This window comes from Crinia signifera, chromosome 3 (assembly GCF_055691185.1).
Source record: "Crinia signifera chromosome 3, ASM5569118v1, whole genome shotgun sequence".
NCBI classification, from domain to species: Eukaryota; Metazoa; Chordata; class Amphibia; order Anura; family Myobatrachidae; genus Crinia; species Crinia signifera.
The window spans coordinates 336,953,964-336,976,311 of NC_139219.1; the positions used below are offsets into that span (position 1 = coordinate 336,953,964).

General features: G+C 37.2%; 10 non-coding genes across 10 annotated transcripts; all 10 read right to left on the reverse strand.

Annotated features, from left to right (window-relative positions):
• Positions 1–1,466: 1,466 nt before the first annotated feature.
• Positions 1,467–1,540, reverse strand: TRNAN-GUU (transfer RNA asparagine (anticodon GUU)). The gene has a single exon. It is a non-coding gene; the product is annotated as a tRNA-Asn (tRNA).
• An 889-nt stretch (positions 1,541–2,429) lies between these two features.
• On the reverse strand, positions 2,430–2,503 carry TRNAN-GUU (transfer RNA asparagine (anticodon GUU)). Its single transcript has one exon. It is a non-coding gene; the product is annotated as a tRNA-Asn (tRNA).
• Positions 2,504–3,392: 889 nt separating this feature from the next.
• TRNAN-GUU (transfer RNA asparagine (anticodon GUU)) lies at positions 3,393–3,466 on the reverse strand. The gene has a single exon. It is a non-coding gene; the product is annotated as a tRNA-Asn (tRNA).
• An 8,842-nt stretch (positions 3,467–12,308) lies between these two features.
• TRNAN-GUU (transfer RNA asparagine (anticodon GUU)) lies at positions 12,309–12,382 on the reverse strand. The gene has a single exon. It is a non-coding gene; the product is annotated as a tRNA-Asn (tRNA).
• Positions 12,383–13,259: 877 nt separating this feature from the next.
• Positions 13,260–13,333, reverse strand: TRNAN-GUU (transfer RNA asparagine (anticodon GUU)). Its single transcript has one exon. It is a non-coding gene; the product is annotated as a tRNA-Asn (tRNA).
• Positions 13,334–14,218: 885 nt separating this feature from the next.
• TRNAN-GUU (transfer RNA asparagine (anticodon GUU)) lies at positions 14,219–14,292 on the reverse strand. Its single transcript has one exon. It is a non-coding gene; the product is annotated as a tRNA-Asn (tRNA).
• An 886-nt stretch (positions 14,293–15,178) lies between these two features.
• TRNAN-GUU (transfer RNA asparagine (anticodon GUU)) lies at positions 15,179–15,252 on the reverse strand. The gene has a single exon. It is a non-coding gene; the product is annotated as a tRNA-Asn (tRNA).
• Positions 15,253–17,113: 1,861 nt separating this feature from the next.
• Positions 17,114–17,187, reverse strand: TRNAN-GUU (transfer RNA asparagine (anticodon GUU)). The gene has a single exon. It is a non-coding gene; the product is annotated as a tRNA-Asn (tRNA).
• A 912-nt stretch (positions 17,188–18,099) lies between these two features.
• TRNAN-GUU (transfer RNA asparagine (anticodon GUU)) lies at positions 18,100–18,173 on the reverse strand. The gene has a single exon. It is a non-coding gene; the product is annotated as a tRNA-Asn (tRNA).
• Positions 18,174–21,052: 2,879 nt separating this feature from the next.
• TRNAN-GUU (transfer RNA asparagine (anticodon GUU)) lies at positions 21,053–21,126 on the reverse strand. Its single transcript has one exon. It is a non-coding gene; the product is annotated as a tRNA-Asn (tRNA).
• Positions 21,127–22,348: the final 1,222 nt, after the last annotated feature.

Below are 22,348 nucleotides of genomic sequence, written 5' to 3' on the forward strand. Positions count from 1 at the left end.
ATCCCTTGGTGGGATTAAACCACAAACCTTTGAGATAGAAACCAAATGTGCTGACTGATTGTTCCAAGTCAAAAAAATAAGACTAGATTCAAGTTAGTACCATAAAAAAATTCCTAGACATAGATTTAATAGTCATTATTTTAAAGAGCTTTTGTAAGATTCTTTATCTACTGAAGAACAGAGGAGAAACATTGGTACTTTCTGATGAAGAGTGAAGCTTTCAGGAGCTTCTGTGACTTAAGATCAGGAACACTATACCACAAGAGGTGATTTAATGTTTTAACTTGTCAACATCTAGTTCTCCAAAATGTGACCAAAAAGTCGATTACGTCCCTGGGTGGGATTGAACCACCAACCTTTCAGTTAACAGCCGAACGTGCCACAGAGACCCCTCTAAAGTTGTATCAAATTAGTGATCTAAAAATGATTTATTGAAATATGTGTAATCTGGGCTCCCGTTTTTCTTATGAGACCGAGTCCCCTCGCGGGGCTCGCTGCGCTCACCACGCTTCGGGCACGGTGGCTCGCTGCGCTCGCCACACTATATAAAATCAACTCCATGCGTAGTTGGATAGTAGGGGTATGAAAAAATGGGGTGCATTTAACATGGGAGCCCAGATAATACATAAGTACCAAGGCCAACATCTGGGATCTTTTGTAAAACTCTTCCTCCATTGAAGAACAAAAAAACAAATTGGTACTTTCTTGTCAAGAGGTAAGCTTTCAGGAGCTGAACCTGTTTATATGATTAGCAGAGTGGCGCAGCGGAAGCGTGCTGGGCCCATAACCCAGAGGTCGATGGATCGAAACCATCCTCTGCTATCTTTGTTTTTTTTTTATAATTATTTGTTGATTAAACCAATACAAAACTGAGATTAATATATTGGCTCAGTTCTATCTTTTTTATTATGTTAAAAAAGAGATTTAGTAAAACTGTTCATCCATTAAAGAACAAAGAAACACATTGGTACAAACACTAAAATGTGCTTCAATGGTTTCCTAAAAAACTTACCTAATTAACTACTTTTAAGAGGAATTGTATCAGAGAAGTCTAGATATACTGCATAACAAGAGGTGGTTTTATGTTTTAACTTGTCTACCTAAGGTTCTTCAAAATATGATCACAAGGTCAAAAATATCCCTGGGTGGGATTAAACCACAAACCTTTGAGATAGAAACCAAATGTGCTGACTGTTTGTTCCAAGTCAACGAAATAAGACTAGATTCAAGTTAGTACCATAAAAAAAATTCCTAGACATAGATTTAATAGTCATTATTTTAAAGAGCTTTTGTAAGATTCTTTATCTACTGAAGAACAGAGGAGAAACATTGGTACTTTCTGATGAAGAGTGAAGCTTTCAGGAGCTTCTGTGACTTAAGATCAGGAACACTATACCACAAGAGGTGATTTAATTTTTTAACTTGTCAACATCTAGTTCTCCAAAATGTGACCAAAAAGTCGATTACGTCCCTGGGTGGGATTGAACCACCAACCTTTCGGTTAACAGCCGAACGCGCTAACCGATTGCGCCACAGAGACCCCTCTAAAGTTGTATCAAATTAGTGATCTAAAACTGATTTATTGAAATATGTGTAAAATGCCAACATCTGGAGATCTTTTGAAAAACTCTTCCTCCGTTGAAGAACAAAAAAAAACAAATTGGTACTTTCTTGTCAAGAGGTAAGCTTTCAGGAGCTGAAGCTATGTATATGATTAGCAGAGTGGCGCAGCGGAAGCGTGCTGGGCCCATAACCCAGAGGTCGATGGATCGAAACCATCCTCTGCTATCTTTATTTTTTTATAATTATTTGTTGATTAAACCAATACAAAACTGAGATTAATATTTTGGCTCAGTTCTATCTTTTTTATTATGTTAAAAAAGAGATTTAGTAAAACTGTTCATCCATTAAAGAACAAAGAAACACATTGGTACAAACACTAAAATGTGCTTCAATGGTTTCCTAAAAAACTTACCTAATTAACTACTTTTAAGAGGAATTGTATCAGAGAAGTCTAGATATACTGCATAACAAGAGGTGGTTTTATGTTTTAACTTGTCTACCTAAGGTTCTTCAAAATATGATCACAAGGTCAAAAATATCCCTGGGTGGGATTAAACCACAAACCTTTGAGATAGAAACCAAATGTGCTGACTGTTTGTTCCAAGTCAACGAAATAAGACTAGATTCAAGTTAGTACCATAAAAAAAATTCCTAGACATAGATTTAATAGTCATTATTTTAAAGAGCTTTTGTAAGATTCTTTATCTACTGAAGAACAGAGGAGAAACATTGGTACTTTCTGATGAAGAGTGAAGCTTTCAGGAGCTTCTGTGACTTAAGATCAGGAACACTATACCACAAGAGGTGATTTAATTTTTTAACTTGTCAACATCTAGTTCTCCAAAATGTGACCAAAAAGTCGATTACGTCCCTGGGTGGGATTGAACCACCAACCTTTCGGTTAACAGCCGAACGCGCTAACCGATTGCGCCACAGAGACCCCTCTAAAGTTGTATCAAATTAGTGATCTAAAACTGATTTATTGAAATATGTGTAAAATGCCAACATCTGGAGATCTTTTGAAAAACTCTTCCTCCGTTGAAGAACAAAAAAAAACAAATTGGTACTTTCTTGTCAAGAGGTAAGCTTTCAGGAGCTGAAGCTATGTATATGATTAGCAGAGTGGCGCAGCGGAAGCGTGCTGGGCCCATAACCCAGAGGTCGATGGATCGAAACCATCCTCTGCTATCTTTGTTTTTTTATAATTATTTGTTGATTAAACCAATACAAAACTGAGATTAATATTTTGGCTCAGTTCTATCTTTTTTATTATGTTAAAAAAGAGATTTAGTAAAACTGTTCATCCATTAAAGAACAAAGAAACACATTGGTACAAACACTAAAATGTGCTTCAATGGTTTCCTAAAAAACTTACCTAATTAACTACTTTTAAGAGGAATTGTATCAGAGAAGTCTAGATATACTGCATAACAAGAGGTGGTTTTATGTTTTAACTTGTCTACCTAAGGTTCTTCAAAATATGATCACAAGGTCAAAAATATCCCTGGGTGGGATTAAACCACAAACCTTTGAGATAGAAACCAAATGTGCTGACTGTTTGTTCCAAGTCAACAAAATAAGACTAGATTCAAGTTAGTACCATAAAAAAAATTCCTAGACATAGATTTAATAGTCATTATTTTAAAGAGCTTTTGTAAGATTCTTTATCTACTGAAGAACAGAGGAGAAACATTGGTACTTTCTGATGAAGAGTGAAGCTTTCAGGAGCTTCTGTGACTTAAGATCAGGAACACTATACCACAAGAGGTGATTTAATTTTTTAACTTGTCAACATCTAGTTCTCCAAAATGTGACCAAAAAGTCGATTACGTCCCTGGGTGGGATTGAACCACCAACCTTTCGGTTAACAGCCGAACGCGCTAACCGATTGCGCCACAGAGACCCCTCTAAAGTTGTATCAAATTAGTGATCTAAAACTGATTTATTGAAATATGTGTAAAATGCCAACATCTGGAGATCTTTTGAAAAACTCTTCCTCCGTTGAAGAACAAAAAAAAACAAATTGGTACTTTCTTGTCAAGAGGTAAGCTTTCAGGAGCTGAAGCTGTGTATATGATTAGCAGAGTGGCGCAGCGGAAGCGTGCTGGGCCCATAACCCAGAGGTCGATGGATCGAAACCATCCTCTGCTATCTTTGTTTTTTTATAATTATTTGTTGATTAAACCAATACAAAACTGAGATTAATATTTTGGCTCAGTTCTATCTTTTTTATTATGTTAAAAAAGAGATTTAGTAAAACTGTTCATCCATTAAAGAACAAAGAAACACATTGGTACAAACACTAAAATGTGCTTCAATGGTTTCCTAAAAAACTTACCTAATTAACTACTTTTAAGAGGAATTGTATCAGAGAAGTCTAGATATACTGCATAACAAGAGGTGGTTTTATGTTTTAACTTGTCTACCTAAGGTTCTTCAAAATATGATCACAAGGTCAAAAATATCCCTGGGTGGGATTAAACCACAAACCTTTGAGATAGAAACCAAATGTGCTGACTGATTGTTCCAAGTCAACAAAATAAGACTAGATTCAAGTTTTTTTTTTTTAAATGCTTTTTATTGAATTTTCAACAGTATACATTCAAATAAACATTCAAATAAACAAACAGATTGTAGAAGCAAGATAATTGTCAGTCTTATTGAATATTCTTATTGTATAATCTTAGCGAGAGAGAGAGCGTTCTTTTTATCACAATTATACTTGGTGCAAAGAAAATGCACTTATCATGTACTTCACAAAAAAAAAAATATACATAAAGATTACTTTAGTCTTGCCGATCTTTCAAGTACTATAATAAAATATATCCTATCATTTGTCTCAGGTAATATAGCTATTATATTGATTGATTTTTATAATTTGAGACCTTTGTATTACCAATAAACATAACTAGTTTTCACTAAATATCTTTCATCGAGTGTATTATATTAAAATTTGTAGCCAAAGTATCTTGTTCCGTGTTCCCTATTCCCTTGGTCTCATCACTGACATTTCAGTAGTTTATTAGCCAAAATATATTATAACCAGACACTAACAGACATAGACACAGACATAGACAAAGACATACTGGATATCAGTGGGAGGAGAGAGGAAGGAGAGGGGGAAAAGGGGGGGGGGGGAAGAAGTGTGGGTGGTGACCGAGGTCTGCAGTATACATAATACATTAAACATATTATATCAGTTTCCAGATGAATTAGTCAGGTTTAAAACATTTCTAGGAAAGGGCAACGGAAGAGGTAAGAAAGATAGTGCATTGTATACATCTTCATGACAAGCACTAAATAAGGGTATTTCACTCATTGGATGTTATCATTACGGCCTTAAAGCGTTGTTTAGCATCATCATCAAGTGTATTGATAAATAATTGCCATTTATTATAAAATGATCTAGTTCCGTTCCGGGGGTCTAGTCTAGCATATTTCCACTCATAATATACCATTCGTAGCAATTTTTGTTTCAATGATGCTAATTGTGGAGCAGATTTCTTTGTCCAATGCAAGAGTATACATTTTCTTGCTACGGTAAGTATAGTTATGAGGAGTGGTATAGAACTTTTTCCTATTTTATCTATAGGCCATGTATTAAAATTTAAACCCATAAATGCTGCCGGATCGAAAGTAAATGTCACTTTAAACATTGCCGAGATGTAATGTAGTACCTTATTCCAGAACTTTCTGAGTTTATAGCAATCCCACATAGAATGGGCATAGTCCGCTATAGTAGTTCCACATTTTACACAGTGTCCCTGTTCTTCTGCTACCATATATTTTCTACGATGAGAGGTGATATATGCCCTGTGAATAGTTCTAACATAGACCTCTTGGTAGTACATAGAGGTCAGGGATTTTCTAGTGATGGTGCATAATTGTGTAACATCTTCCGGTACTTATGTAGTATCTGGGCTGCCGATTTCTAAATCGGGTCGGATCGGGAGATCGCATCGCATCGCATGCGACCATGCGATTCGATGCGATGCGATGCGATGCGATGACCCGATTTTTCCATAGGAATCAATGTTAAAATGGACTGAGTCCATTTTAACATGGAATTCAATGGGAAAAATGGGTCCTTTTCATACCCCTACTATCCAAGTGGGCATGGAGTTGGATATAAACCTGTGGCGAGCGTAGCGAGCCACCGAGCCCGAAGCGTGGCGAGCGAAGCGAGCCCCGCGAGGGGACGAATACCGTCCCCTCGCGGGGCTCGCTTCGCTCGCCACGCTTCGGGCTCGGTGGCTCGCTACGCTCGCCACAGGTTTATATCCAACTCCATGCCCACTTGGATAGTAGGGGTATGAAAAGGACCCATTTTTTCCATAGGAATCATTTTAACATTGATTCCTATGGAAAAATCGGGTCATCGCATCCGATATCGGATGCGATGCGATGCGATGCGATGCGATATCGCATCGCATCGCATCTGATTGTATGCCTTAACTTAAGGCATACAATCAAAAAATCGGCAGCCCAGATACTACATAAGTACCCATCTTCCATTGTTCTCAAAGATGGTATATCTATTTTCCACTTGTGTAACAATGTATCCCATTGAGGACTATGTGAGGAATTATGCTTAATCAAGATTCTATATAAGTATTGTAATTTATATGGGTGTGAAATCAGGTATACTAGTAGTGAATCTATTGTTTTCACTTGGGAAAGTATAGGAGTTATTAAAGGTAAAGGACCTAGTGTTTCCTGACTTTGCACAAAATGTCGGACTTGAAAGTACATGAATCTATTTTTAGTAGGGATTGCATATTTTTCCATTAATGTTTGAAAAGAGGAGACACCTCCACCTGGATCGAAGACTTTGTATGATGTGTCCAGGCCTTTTTGCCTCCAGATGTTGAACCATGGGTTGTCAATGGACGGTTTAAAAGACGGGTTTCCCCACAACGGAATGAAATAGGATCTTTTTACATCTCTATGTAATTTTTTGTTAGTATTAAACCATACTGTAAATGTGTCTTTGAATAAAATATGATTTTTTATATTCGAAGGTATCTCAGATCGACTACTTTGTATCAGGGCTGCTGGGGCATATGGAGCGCAAATCGCTCTGTCTAAATTCTTGTCAGTATAAATTGCCTTATTTAACAACCAATCATTGATATACCTAAAGAATATAGCAGCAGTATATGTCTGAATGTCCGGAAAACCTAATCCTCCATCCAGCCTTGGGGTCTTTATTTTGAGTTTAGCTATCCTAGGGCGTTTTTTACGCCACAAGAACTTTGAAAAAATAGCCTCAATCTTCAAAACATCCGGATTCTTTAAAGCTATCGGTATCATTTGCATATGATACAAAAGTTTCGGGAAAACTATCGACTGTATTACAGCCATTCGACCTAACATGGATAGTGGCATTTCAGCCCAAGAATCTAGTTTTGTAGAAATGTCCGAAATTACCTTTGTATAATTCAAATCATATAATTTACCCAAGTCTGCAGTTATGTTTATACCTAGGTATTTAAAGTGTGATGTCGTAATAGCGAATGGAACATTCAAAGCTTTCAGGACATTTGGGTCAAAGCTGCCCAGTGGTAACAGCTCCGACTTTGACAAATTTATCTTATATCCAGATGCTCTCCCGAACGAGTCCACCAGCTGTAGAATTGCTGGGATAGTATGTGTAGGATCAGAAATAAAAATCAAAGTGTCATCAGCAAAGAGTGCTATTTTTAAATGTTCTTTACCTATTTTAATACCCTGTATTTCTGAAGAGGCTCTGATCGCTACTGCTAATAGTTCAATAGCTATATCAAAGAGGAGTGGGGATAGGGGGCATCCTTGGCGTGTGCCTCTCCCTAGTTTAAAGGGTTGTGAATAAATACCATTACAGGCTACTGTTGATTTAGGGGATGAGTAGAGGGATTCAATGATTTTTACAAAAGCTGGGGGGAAGCCAAATTTCTCTAATGTGCGTATAAGGTGAGGCCACAGCACTAGGTCGAAGGCCTTTTCCGCGTCCAATGACAGCACCATATGTGGCAGTCCATCAGAGGCAGCCAAGGCCCTCGACCCCTGCACTGCGGCCAACACCCGGCGCACATTTACAACTGCATGACGGCCCGCGATGAAACCCGTCTGATCTGTGTGTATGATTGCTGGTAATACCGCTTTCAATCTCTCTGCCAATATTTTAGTAAATATTTTGTAATCACAATTGAGCAGAGAGATCGGGCGATATGAAGCAGGTAGTCTCAGATCGCGGCCTGGCTTAGGAAGAACTCGGATGATGGCATCAGAGAAGTGGGCCGGTAAGTGTCCTGAGCTAATTATGTGATTAAAACATTCTTGTAAGGGTTTGTAAATTTTTTCGCCCATTATTTTATAAAACTCGTTGGAGTATCCGTCAGGTCCTGGTGATTTTGCTAACTTTAACTGGCCTATTGCCCATCTCACCTCTTCTAACGTTACCGGGTTTACTAATGTTTGGATTACTGAGCTGGGGACTTGGGGTAATTCTTGAGATTCCCAAGAAAAAGGAGAATAGCGAGGGGAGGATATGTTTGGACCAGGGGTTTCGTCAGTTAACTCGTCCGGGAGAGCACCCGGTGGTGTATAAAGGGCCTCATAGAAAGATTTCAGTTCTTCCATTATCTGTGTATCTGAGTTTGTCATAGTTCCATCCGCCATTTTCAGCGGGTGTATTGTATTAGATGTTCTAGGTCCCCTGAGCAAATTGGTTAAAAGTTTACCCACTTTATTGCCAAACTTATAAAATTTGGAGTCAATATTAAACAGATATCGGTCTCCTTGTATTTGTAAGTACTCTTCAAAGTGTAGCTTAGCTAGTTTGTATTCTTCTCTATTACGGAGGGATGGGCTAAGTTTAAATGAAGCAAAAGTGGCGGTAAGTTTTGCCTGAAGATCCAGATAAGATTGTTTTTGTTGTCGCCTAAGTCTGGCCATATACCCAACAATTTCCCCTCTAAGTACAGCTTTTGCTGCTTGCCACTGTATTGCGGGATTTGGATTGGGGCTGGTGGTGTTAACATTATTCAGACAATAATCAGACCAAGTTTTAAAGATTTTATCCTTAAATTCTGGTGATTGGGATAAATGGGAGGGAAATCGCCACATCGGTCTAGCTGTTGCTTTTTGGGGTAAATTTAATGTCATTACGACAAGCCCATGGTCCGACATTACTGGAGGGAGAATTCGGACAGATGCAACATTGGAGAACATAGGTTCTGCTAAAAGAATGTAATCAATTCTTGACCAGGTGGAGTGTGTTAAAGACAAGCACGTAAATTCTTTTTCTGTTGGATTTATAGCTCGCCAAACATCTATTAGCTTAAGGGATTCCATTAAATAGGGGATATTTATTTTCGGAGAAGATTTGTGTCTCTTCGGGATAGGTGATCTGTCTAGAGTATTTGAGACCACTAAGTTGAGATCCCCACATATAATCATTGTAGATAAATCATAGGTATGAAGTTTGGAAAGTATATCTACAAAGAAGGATTTTTTATAGGGTGTTGGGGCATATAAATTACAAATAGTGAATGATTTACCATGAACAGTTATAGTAAGAATAACGTATCTACCTTCAGGGTCGGAGACCTCTGAATTGATCTGTATGTCTAAGCTCTTTTTTGCTAGTGTAATCACTCCTCGTGCTTTTTTGTTGAAAGATGCCGAACCTAGTACTGTCCATCCAAGCATATTTAATTTTTTTACTTCCTGTGGTATAAGATGCGTCTCCTGGAGACATGCAATCTCAATATTTTGTTTGGTAAGGTACGTCAATAACTTCCGACGTTTAGCCGGGGTATGTATACCTCTAACATTTAAAGAGCCCAGACATAGAGACATTTATTACAATATATGTATAAAAAACTGGTAGCTGATAATAAGTACTCACCTCGGTCACGGAAAAAACATGAAGGAAGGGGGAGGACAAAACGAAACATATAACACCAACATAGAACATAGTTAAAGAACAAAGCCAGCTGGGCTTTTTAGAAGTAGAACTTCCATGATGAAACAAAACTATAGTTATCTATTCTGAATCTATTGGATTTCTTAAACTAACGATACTTTAGGTAATAGACAAACTAGAGAAACCCTAATGTAATATAATGCAACCTATAACTTCACATTTATGCTAACATCATTAACCTTAATATTGACCACCTTTCAATAACATTCGAGGATATTACCAAATAAGCTTAATAAGCTTAATATCTAATTCTGTCTTAAGTGCGTAAATTGGGAAAAAAAATTTTAACAACAATACCAGTTATAATTATAAACCAGTTCACGGAGGATCACGGTCCGTTATATCTCCAGAAGAACCACCTGTGCTTGATTGCGCCAGAAATGCTTCTGCAGCTTTAGCAGTGTCAAAGTCCTTGTAGCCATTGGCTGTAATAATTCGTAATCGGGCTGGGTACATGACATAAAATTGACGTTTTTCTTTAATCAATGTAGAGCAGATACCACTAAAGGACCTTCTTGCTCTGGAAACCTCAGGCGAGAAGTCTTGAAAAATCCTTAAGTTGTATTTTTCCCATACAATGGGATTAACCTTACGAGAGGCATTCCAGATAGCCTGCTTGTGGAGGTAGTTTAAGACTTTCATAATGACCACCCTTGGCCTTTCTTGGTCACGGTTTTGGAAGTGCCCCATTCTGTGAATACGTTCAATTACAATGTCCGTACATAGTGTTTCTATGTGCAGCAGTTTAGGCAAAGTATTTTGTGCAAAATGTTCCAATGCTGGGCCCTTTAGTGATTCCGGTAAACCGGCAATTCGCAAGTTATTACGTCTTTGACGATTTTCGATATTGGTCATCGCTTCACTAAGTTTTTTGTTGTCCTGTTGCAATGTGCGTACAGTGGCTTGCAATGCGGTAACACTATCAGTGTTGCTACTTATGTGAGTCTCAGCGTCCGCCATTCTTACTGAGAGCAATGCTATGCGATCTGAGATATCAACAACCGCCTTTTGTAGTAATGGGGATACCATGGAGTGTATTGCTTTAACCAAGTCTGTATAAGACAAAGAGCTAAGAGAAACACTTTCATGGTTACCTGGAGATTCTAGTGAGCCATCTTGGATCGGCTTTTTCGAGGCCGGAGTGCCCGCTTGATCTTCGCCGGGCTTTGCTGAACTATAATCTCCCCGTCGTTTTTGCTGACCATGACGTTGAGGCTGAGGAGCTACTTTTGAACCTGAAGCGGTGTTCAGGGTCTTATCCATCGTCTGTGTTTGTCTGCGGGGAGACCGTGACCTATTTCTGTTTTGTGTTGACAGCTTGACAGATTAAGAATTTGTTATTAGGCACAGGGTGATGATATAACACTTTCCACTGCTACAGGACTTAGATATACAGTCACTTTAATTTTTACTGCAATATAAGATAGTCTTCCGGCAGAAAAGGAAAAAAACATCATGTTATTTCAACTAAATCCTCAAGGTGGCAGTGGTGGTCTTTCCTACATACATCAAATGCAGTATAACTTTTCTTAAGGATCGAGTATGATTGATAGCATAGTTTAGGGTAGATTTTTCAATCCAGTATGTACGGTTACATTTTAGAAAGTTTATTTCACTGCACCATGGAAGTCCTTCTGAAATAGTCCTACATTATAGAATCACATCATTTTCATAGCCGATTCAGAGAATTTTCAGAGAGGTTATACTGCAATAGCAGGTCTGGAATGTAGGATATGCACTTCAAGCACTAGGTTTCGCTGAAAGTTATCTAGTGTAAATAACAGAGATTCGTAGCCAGCCTTATCTTATATTAATATTCAGTGCACTAGTGCTCACCATATGTAAAAAAGACTATATAGTAGTTTTTCATGTGCAGCACTTGCAAATAATGACGGTGTTGCAGGAGCAGTATTACTGCAGTACTCACTGTGGTGTGTCCTTAGCCTCCTCAGAGATGCCACAAAAATATATAACATATGGGTTTGCCCAATATCCCATTCAGGGTAGAGCTGTAATGCAGCATATGCGGCTTCCCATATGTTTGAGCTTAAGAAATTAAGCTAATGCTCAATAGGATGCTGTTATTGTTTAATCAGCCCACCTTTCAAGATGGCGCTGTGGGAAGAAGGAGCGCTGCGTCACTGACCCACTTCAATGTTCCGGAGCCCCAGTCAACATCCAGGAGGGTCCCCTCGCCGTGGAGTCTCGGGGGTCTGCCCGTTGCGCCTTCTCACCCGTCTCTGGTGAGTATCCAGCCTCGCCAGATGAAGCAGGGAACGGGGAGCGGGGAGCGGCTGCGTCTGTGGGAGCAGGCTGTGTATAGGCCGCCGCTGTCGCGATCTATTCTTGGCAGTCCAGGGAGGCGTCAGGATCTTTCTTCTGCTCTCCGCACACCGGGAGGGCGTCCGGTGTTTCAAAAGGGCAGGATACTTCAAAGAGGTGGTCGGTATAAGCTGTTTGATCTGACCTCAGCACGGAGCTCAGCCGCCATGCATCCTTCCTCTTCAAGATCCAAGCCACGCCCCCAAGACTAGATTCAAGTTAGTACCATAAAAAAATTCCTAGACATAGATTTAATAGTCATTATTTTAAAGAGCTTTTGTAAGATTCTTTATCTACTGAAGAACAGAGGAGAAACATTGGTACTTTCTGATGAAGAGTGAAGCTTTCAGGAGCTTCTGTGACTTAAGATCAGGAACACTATACCACAAGAGGTGATTTAATTTTTTAACTTGTCAACATCTAGTTCTCCAAAATGTGACCAAAAAGTCGATTACGTCCCTGGGTGGGATTGAACCACCAACCTTTCGGTTAACAGCCGAACGCGCTAACCGATTGCGCCACAGAGACCCCTCTAAAGTTGTATCAAATTAGTGATCTAAAAATGATTTATTGAAATATGTGTAAAAGGCCAACATCTGGAGATCTTTTGTAAAACTCTTCCTCCATTGAAGAACAAAAAATCAAATTGGTACTTTCTTGTCAAGAGGTAAGCTTTCAGGAGCTGAAGCTATTTATATGGTTAGCAGAGTGGCGCAGCGGAAGCGTGCTGGGCCCATAACCCAGAGGTCGATGGATCGAAAACATCCTCTGCTATCTTTGTTTTTTTATAATTATTTGTTGATTAAACCAATACAAAACTGAGATTAATATTTTGGCTCAGTTCTATCTTTTTTATTATGTTAAAAAAGAGATTTAGTAAAACTGTTCATCCATTAAAGAACAAAGAAACACATTGGTACAAACACTAAAATGTGCTTCAATGGTTTCCTAAAAACTTACCTAATTAACTACTTTTAAGAGGAATTGTATCAGAGAAGTCTAGATATACTGCATAACAAGAGGTGGTTTTATGTTTTAACTTGTCTACCTAAGGTTCTTCAAAATATGATCACAAGGTCAAAAATATCCCTGGGTGGGATTAAACCACAAACCTTTGAGATAGAAACCAAATGTGCTGACTGATTGTTCCAAGTCAACAAAATAAGACTAGATTCAAGTTAGTACCATAAAAAAATTCCTAGACATAGATTTAATAGTCATTATTTTAAAGAGCTTTTGTAAGATTCTTTATCTACTGAAGAACAGAGGAGAAACATTGGTACTTTCTGATGAAGAGTGAAGCTTTCAGGAGCTTCTGTGACTTAAGATCAGGAACACTATACCACAAGAGGTGATTTAATTTTTTAATTAAATGTGACCAAAAATGTGACCAAAAAGTCGATTACGTCCCTGGGTGGGATTGAACCACCAACCTTTCGGTTAACAGCCGAACGCGCTAACCAATTGCGCCACAGAGACCCCTCTAAAGTTGTATCACATTAGAGATCTAAAAATGATTTATTGAAATATGTGTAAAAGGCCAACATCTGGAGATCTTTTGTAAAACTCTTCCTCCATTGAAGAACAAAAAATCAAATTGGTACTTTCTTGTCAAGAGGTAAGCTTTCAGGAGCTGAAGCTGTTTATATGGTTAGCAGAGTGGCGCAGCGGAAGCGTGCTGGGCCCATAACCCAGAGGTCGATGGATCGAAAACATCCTCTGCTATCTTTGTTTTTTTATAATTATTTGTTGATTAAACCAATACAAAACTGAGATTAATATTTTGGCTCAGTTCTATCTTTTTTATTATGTTAAAAAAGAAATTTAGTAAAACTGTTCATCCATTAAAGAACAAAGAAACACATTGGTACAAACACTAAAATGTGCTTCAATGGTTTCCTAAAAACTTACCTAATTAACTACTTTTAAGAGGAATTGTATCAGAGAAGTCTAGATATACTGCATAACAAGAGGTGGTTTTATGTTTTAACTTGTCTACCTAAGGTTCTTCAAAATATGATCACAAGGTCAAAAATATCCCTGGGTGGGATTAAACCACAAACCTTTGAGATAGAAACCAAATGTGCTGACTGATTGTTCCAAGTCAACAAAATAAGACTAGATTCAAGTTAGTACCATAAAAAAATTCCTAGACATAGATTTAATAGTCATTATTTTAAAGAGCTTTTGTAAGATTCTTTATCTACTGAAGAACAGAGGAGAAACATTGGTACTTTCTGATGAAGACTGAAGCTTTCAGGAGCTTCTGTGACTTAAGATCAGGAACACTATACCACAAGAGGTGATTTAATGTTTTAACTTGTCAACATCTAGTTCTCCAAAATGTGACCAAAAAGTCGATTACGTCCCTGGGTGGGATTGATCCACCAACCTTTCGGTTAACAGCCGAACGCGCTAACCGATTGCGCCACAGAGACCCCTCTAAAGTTGTATCAAATTAGTGATCTAAAAATGATTTATTGAAATATGTGTAAAATGCCAACATCTGGAGATCTTTTGTAAAACTCTTCCTCCGTTGAAGAACAAAAAAAACAAATTGGTACTTTCTTGTCAAGAGGTAAGCTTTCAGGAGCTGAAGCTGTGTATATGATTAGCAGAGTGGCACAGCGGAAGCGTGCTGGGCCCATAACCCAGAGGTCGATGGATCGAAACCATCCTCTGCTATCTTTGTTTTTTTATAATTATTTGTTGATTAAACCAATACAAAACTGAGATTAATATTTTGGCTCAGTTCTATCTTTTTTATTATGTTAAAAAAGAAATTTAGTAAAACTGTTCATCCATTAAAGAACAAAGAAACACATTGGTACAAACACTAAAATGTGCTTCAATGGTTTCCTAAAAACTTACCTAATTAACTACTTTTAAGAGGAATTGTATCAGAGAAGTCTAGATATACTGCATAACAAGAGGTGGTTTTATGTTTTAACTTGTCTACCTAAGGTTCTTCAAAATATGATCACAAGGTCAAAAATATCCCTGGGTGGGATTAAACCACAAACCTTTGAGATAGAAACCAAATGTGCTGACTGATTGTTCCAAGTCAACAAAATAAGACTAGATTCAAGTTAGTACCATAAAAAAATTCCTAGACATAGATTTAATAGTCATTATTTTAAAGAGCTTTTGTAAGATTCTTTATCTACTGAAGAACAGAGGAGAAACATTGGTACTTTCTGATGAAGACTGAAGCTTTCAGGAGCTTCTGTGACTTAAGATCAGGAACACTATACCACAAGAGGTGATTTAATGTTTTAACTTGTCAACATCTAGTTCTCCAAAATGTGACCAAAAAGTCGATTACGTCCCTGGGTGGGATTGATCCACCAACCTTTCGGTTAACAGCCGAACGCGCTAACCGATTGCGCCACAGAGACCCCTCTAAAGTTGTATCAAATTAGTGATCTAAAAATGATTTATTGAAATATGTGTAAAATGCCAACATCTGGAGATCTTTTGTAAAACTCTTCCTCCGTTGAAGAACAAAAAAAACAAATTGGTACTTTCTTGTCAAGAGGTAAGCTTTCAGGAGCTGAAGCTGTGTATATGATTAGCAGAGTGGCACAGCGGAAGCGTGCTGGGCCCATAACCCAGAGGTCGATGGATCGAAACCATCCTCTGCTATCTTTGTTTTTTTTATAATTATTTGTTGATTAAACCAATACAAAACTGAGATTAATATTTTGGCTCAGTTCTATCTTTTTTATTATGTTAAAAAAGAGATTTAGTAAAACTGTTCATCCATTAAAGAACAAAGATACACATTGGTACAAACACTAAAATGTGCGTCAATGGTTTCCTAAAAACTTACCTAATTAACTACTTTTAAGAGGAATTGTATCAGAGAAGTCTAGATATACTGCATAACAAGAGGTGGTTTTATGTGTTATACTGCATAACAAGAGGTGGTTTTAACTTGTCTACCTAAGGTTCTTCAAAATATGATCACAAGGTCAAAAATATCCCTTGATGGGATTAAACCACAAACCTTTGAGATAGAAACCAAATGTGCTGACTGATTGTTCCAAGTCAACAAAATAAGACTAGATTCAAGTTAGTACCATAAAAAAATTCCTAGACATAGATTTAATAGTCATTATTTTAAAGAGCTTTTGTAAGATTCTTTATCTACTGAAGAACAGAGGAGAAACATTGGTACTTTCTGATGAAGAGTGAAGCTTTCAGGAGCTTCTGTGACTTAAGATCAGGAACACTATACCACAAGAGGTGATTTAATGTTTTAACTTGTCAACATCTAGTTCTCCAAAATGTGACCAAAAAGTCGATTACGTCCCTGGGTGGGATTGAACCACCAACCTTTCGGTTAACAGCCGAATGCGCCACAGAGACCCCTCTAAAGTTGTATCAAATTAGTGATCTAAAAATGATTTATTGAAATATGTGTAAAATGCCAACATCTGGAGATCTTTTGTAAAACTCTTCCTCCGTTGAAGAACAAAAAAAAACAAATTGGTACTTTCTTGTCAAGAGGTAAGCTTTCAGGAGCTGAAGCTGTGTATATGATTAGCAGAGTGGCGCAGCGGAAGCGTGCTGGGCCCATAACCCAGAGGTCGATGGATCGAAACCATCCTCTGCTATCTTTGTTTTTTTTATAATTATTTGTTGATTAAACCAATACAAAACTGAGATTAATATTTTGGCTCAGTTCTATCTTTTTTATTATGTTAAAAAAGAGATTTAGTAAAACTGTTCATCCATTAAAGAACAAAGAAACACATTGGTACAAACACTAAAATGTGCTTCAATGGTTTCCTAAAAACTTACCTAATTAACTACTTTTAAGAGGAATTGTATCAGAGAAGTCTAGATATACTGCATAACAAGAGGTGGTTTTATGTTTTAACTTGTCTACCTAAGGTTCTTCAAAATATGATCACAAGGTCAAAAATATCCCTGGGTGGGATTAAACCACAAACCTTTGAGATAGAAACCAAATGTGCTGACTGATTGTTCCAAGTCAACAAAATAAGACTAGATTCAAGTTAGTACCATAAAAAAATTCCTAGACATAGATTTAATAGTCATTATCTTAAAGAGCTTTTGTAAGATTCTTTATCTACTGAAGAACAGAGGAGAAACATTGGTACTTTCTGATGAAGAGTGAAGCTTTCAGGAGCTTCTGTGACTTAAGATCAGGAACACTATACCACAAGAGGTGATTTAATGTTTTAACTTGTCAACATCTAGTTCTCCAAAATGTGACCAAAAAGTCGATTACGTCCCTGGGTGGGATTGAACCACCAACCTTTCGGTTAACAGCCGAACGCGCTAACCGATTGCGCCACAGAGACCCCTCTAAAGTTGTATCAAATTAGTGATCTAAAAATGATTTATTGAAATATGTGTAAAAGGCCAACATCTGGAGATCTTTTGTAAAACTCTTCCTCCATTGAAGAACAAAAAAAAACAAATTGGTACTTTCTTGTCAAGAGGTAAGCTTTCAGGAGCTGAAGCTGTGTATATAATTAGCAGAGTGGCGCAGCGGAAGCGTGCTGGGCCCATAACCCAGAGGTTGATGGATCGAAACCATCCTCTGCTATCTTTGTTTTTTTATAATTATTTGTTGATTAAACCAATACAAAACTGAGATTAATATTTTGGCTCAGTTCTATCTTTTTTATTATGTTAAAAAAGAGATTTAGTAAAACTGTTCATCCATTAAAGAACAAAGAAACACATTGGTACAAACACTAAAATGTGCTTCAATGGTTTCCTAAAAACTTACCTAATTAACTACTTTTAAGAGGAATTGTATCAGAGAAGTCTAGATATACTGCATAACAAGTGGTGGTTTTATGTGTTATACTGCATAACAAGAGGTGGTTTTAACTTGTCTACCTAAGGTTCTTCAAAATATGATCACAAGGTCAAAAATATCCCTTGGTGGGATTAAACCACAAACCTTTGAGATAGAAACCAAATGTGCTGACTGATTGTTCCAAGTCAACAAAATAAGACTAGATTCAAGTTAGTACCATAAAAAAATTCCTAGACATAGATTTAATAGTCATTATTTTAAAGATATTTTGTAAGATTCTTTATCTACTGAAGAACAGAGGAGAAACATTGGTACTTTCTGATGAAGAGTGAAGCTTTCAGGAGCTTCTGTAACTTAAGATCAGGAACACTATACCACAAGAGGTGATTTAATGTTTTAACTTGTCAACATCTAGTTCTCCAAAATGTGACCAAAAAGTCGATTACGTCCCTGGGTGGGATTGAACCACCAACCTTTCGGTTAACAGCCGAACGCGCTAACCGATTGCGCCACAGAGACCCCTCTAAAGTTGTATCAAATTAGTGATCTAAAAATGATTTATTGAAATATGTGTAAAAGGCCAACATCTGGAGATCTTTTGTAAAACTCTTCCTCCATTGAAGAACAAAAAATCAAATTGGTACTTTCTTGTCAAGAGGTAAGCTTTCAGGAGCTGAAGCTGTTTATATGATTAGCAGAGTGGCGTAGCGGAAGCGTGCTGGGCCCATAACCCAGAGGTCGATGGATCGAAACCATCCTCTGCTATCTTTGTTTTTTTATAATTATTTGTTGATTAAACCAATACAAAACTGAGATTAATATTTTGGCTCAGTTCTATCTTTTTTATTATGTTAAAAAAGAGATTTAGTAAAACTGTTCATCCATTAAAGAACAAAGAAACACATTGGTACAAACACTAAAATGTGCTTCAATGGTTTCCTAAAAACTTACCTAATTAACTACTTTTAAGAGGAATTGTATCAGAGAAGTCTAGATATACTGCATAACAAGAGGTGGTTTTATGTGTTATACTGCATAACAAGAGGTGGTTTTAACTTGTCTACCTAAGGTTCTTCAAAATATGATCACAAGGTCAAAAATATCCCTGGGTGGGATTAAACCACAAACCTTTGAGATAGAAACCAAATGTGCTGACTGATTGTTCCAAGTCAACAAAATAAGACTAGATTAAAGTTAGTACCATAAAAAAATTCCTAGACATGATTTAATAGTCATTATTTTAAAGAGCTTTTGTAAGATTCTTTATCTACTGAAGAACAGAGGAGAAACATTGGTACTTTCTGATGAAGAGTGAAGCTTTCAGGAGCTTCTGTGACTTAAGATCAGGAACACTATACCACAAGAGGTGATTTAATGTTTTAACTTGTCAACATCTAGTTCTCCAAAATGTGACCAAAAAGTCAATTACGTCCCTGGGTGGGATTGAACCACCAACCTTTCGGTAACAGCCGAACGCGCTAACCGATTGCGCCACAGAGACCCCTCTAAAGTTGTATCAAATTAGTGATCTAAAAATGATTTATTGAAATATGTGTAAAATGCCAACATCTGGAGATCTTTTGTAAAACTCTTCCTCCGTTGAAGAACAAAATAAAACAAATTGGTACTTTCTTGTCAAGAGGTAAGCTTTCAGGAGCTGAAGCTGTGTATATGATTAGCAGAGTGGCGCAGCGGAAGCGTGCTGGGCCCATAACCCAGAGGTCGATGGATCGAAACCATCCTCTGCTATCTTTGTTATTTTATAATTATTTGTTGATTAAACCAATACAAAACTGAGATTAATATTTTGGCTCAGTTCTATCTTTTTTATTATGTTAAAAAAGAGATTTAGTAAAACTGTTCATCCATTAAAGAACAAAGAAACACATTGGTACAAACACTAAAATGTGCTTCAATGGTTTCCTAAAAACTTACCTAATTAACTACTTTTAAGAGGAATTGTATCAGAGAAGTCTAGATATACTGAATAACAAGAGGTGGTTTTATGTGTTATACTGCATAACAAGAGGTTGTTTTAACTTGTCTACCTAAGGTTCTTCAAAATATGATCACAAGGTCAAAAATATCCCTGGGTGGGATTAAACCACAAACCTTTGAGATAGAAACCAAATGTGCTGACTGATTGTTCCAAGTCAACAAAATAAGACTAGATTCAAGTTAGTACCATAAAAAAATTCCTAGACATAGATTTAATAGTCATTATTTTAAAGATATTTTGTAAGATTCTTTATCTACTGAAGAACAGAGGAGAAACATTGGTACTTTCTGATGAAGAGTGAAGCTTTCAGGAGCTTCTGTGACTTAAGATCAGGAACACTATACCACAAGAGGTGATTTAATGTTTTAACTTGTCAACATCTAGTTCTCCAAAATGTGACCAAAAAGTCGATTACGTCCCTGGGTGGGATTGAACCACCAACCTTTCGGTAACAGCCGAACGCGCTAACCGATTGCGCCACAGAGACCCCTCTAAAGTTGTATCAAATTAGTGATCTAAAAATGATTTATTGAAATATGTGTAAAATGCCAACATCTGGAGATCTTTTGTAAAACTCTTCCTCCGTTGAAGAACAAAATAAAACAAATTGGTACTTTCTTGTCAAGAGGTAAGCTTTCAGGAGCTGAAGCTGTGTATATGATTAGCAGAGTGGCGCAGCGGAAGCGTGCTGGGCCCATAACCCAGAGGTCGATGGATCGAAACCATCCTCTGCTATCTTTGTTATTTTATAATTATTTGTTGATTAAACCAATACAAAACTGAGATTAATATTTTGGCTCAGTTCTATCTTTTTTATTATGTTAAAAAAGAGATTTAGTAAAACTGTTCATCCATTAAAGAACAAAGAAACACATTGGTACAAACACTAAAATGTGCTTCAATGGTTTCCTAAAAACTTACCTAATTAACTACTTTTAAGAGGAATTGTATCAGAGAAGTCTAGATATACTGAATAACAAGAGGTGGTTTTATGTGTTATACTGCATAACAAGAGGTTGTTTTAACTTGTCTACCTAAGGTTCTTCAAAATATGATCACAAGGTCAAAAATATCCCTGGGTGGGATTAAACCACAAACCTTTGAGATAGAAACCAAATGTGCTGACTGATTGTTCCAAGTCAACAAAATAAGACTAGATTCAAGTTAGTACCATAAAAAAATTCCTAGACATAGATTTAATAGTCATTATTTTAAAGATATTTTGTAAGATTCTTTATCTACTGAAGAACAGAGGAGAAACATTGGTACTTTCTGATGAAGAGTGAAGCTTTCAGGAGCTTCTGTAACTTAAGATCAGGAACACTATACCACAAGAGGTGATTTAATGTTTTAACTTGTCAACATCTAGTTCTCCAAAATGTGACCAAAAAGTCGATTACGTCCCTGGGTGGGATTGAACCACCAACCTTTCGGTTAACAGCCGAACGCGCTAACCGATTGCGCCACAGAGACCCCTCTAAAGTTGTATCAAATTAGTGATCTAAAAATGATTTATTGAAATATGTGTAAAAGGCCAACATCTGGAGATCTTTTGTAAAACTCTTCCTCCATTGAAGAACAAAAAATCAAATTGGTACTTTCTTGTCAAGAGGTAAGCTTTCAGGAGCTGAAGCTGTTTATATGATTAGCAGAGTGGCGTAGCGGAAGCGTGCTGGGCCCATAACCCAGAGGTCGATGGATCGAAACCATCCTCTGCTATCTTTGTTATTTTATAATTATTTGTTGATTAAACCAATACAAAACTGAGATTAATATTTTGGCTCAGTTCTATCTTTTTTATTATGTTAAAAAAGAGATTTAGTAAAACTGTTCATCCATTAAAGAACAAAGAAACACATTGGTACAAACACTAAAATGTGCTTCAATGGTTTCCTAAAAACTTACCTAATTAACTACTTTTAAGAGGAATTGTATCAGAGAAGTCTAGATATACTGCATAACAAGAGGTGGTTTTATGTGTTATACTGCATAACAAGAGGTGGTTTTAACTTGTCTACCTAAGGTTCTTCAAAATATGATCACAAGGTCAAAAATATCCCTTGGTGGGATTAAACCACAAACCTTTGAGATAGAAACCAAATGTGCTGACTGATTGTTCCAAGTCAACAAAATAAGACTAGATTCAAGTTAGTACCATAAAAAAATTCCTAGACATAGATTTAATAGTCATTATTTTAAAGAGCTTTTGTAAGATTCTTTATCTACTGAAGAACAGAGGAGAAACATTGGTACTTTCTGATGAAGAGTGAAGCTTTCAGGAGCTTCTGTGACTTAAGATCAGGAACACTATACCACAAGAGGTGATTTAATGTTTTAACTTGTCAACATCTAGTTCTCCAAAATGTGACCAAAAAGTCGATTACGTCCCTGGGTGGGATTGAACCACCAACCTTTCGGTTAACAGCCGAACGCGCTAACCGATTGCGCCAAAGAGAGCCCTCTAAAGTTGTATCAAATTAGTGATCTAAAAATGATTTATTGAAATATGTGTAAAAGGCCAACATCTGGAGATCTTTTGTAAAACTCTTCCTCCATTGAAGAACAAAAAATCAAATTGGTACTTTCTTGTCAAGAGGTAAGCTTTCAGGAGCTGAAGCTGTTTATATGATTAGCAGAGTGGCGCAGCGGAAGCGTGCTGGGCCCATAACCCAGAGGTCGATGGATCGAAACCATC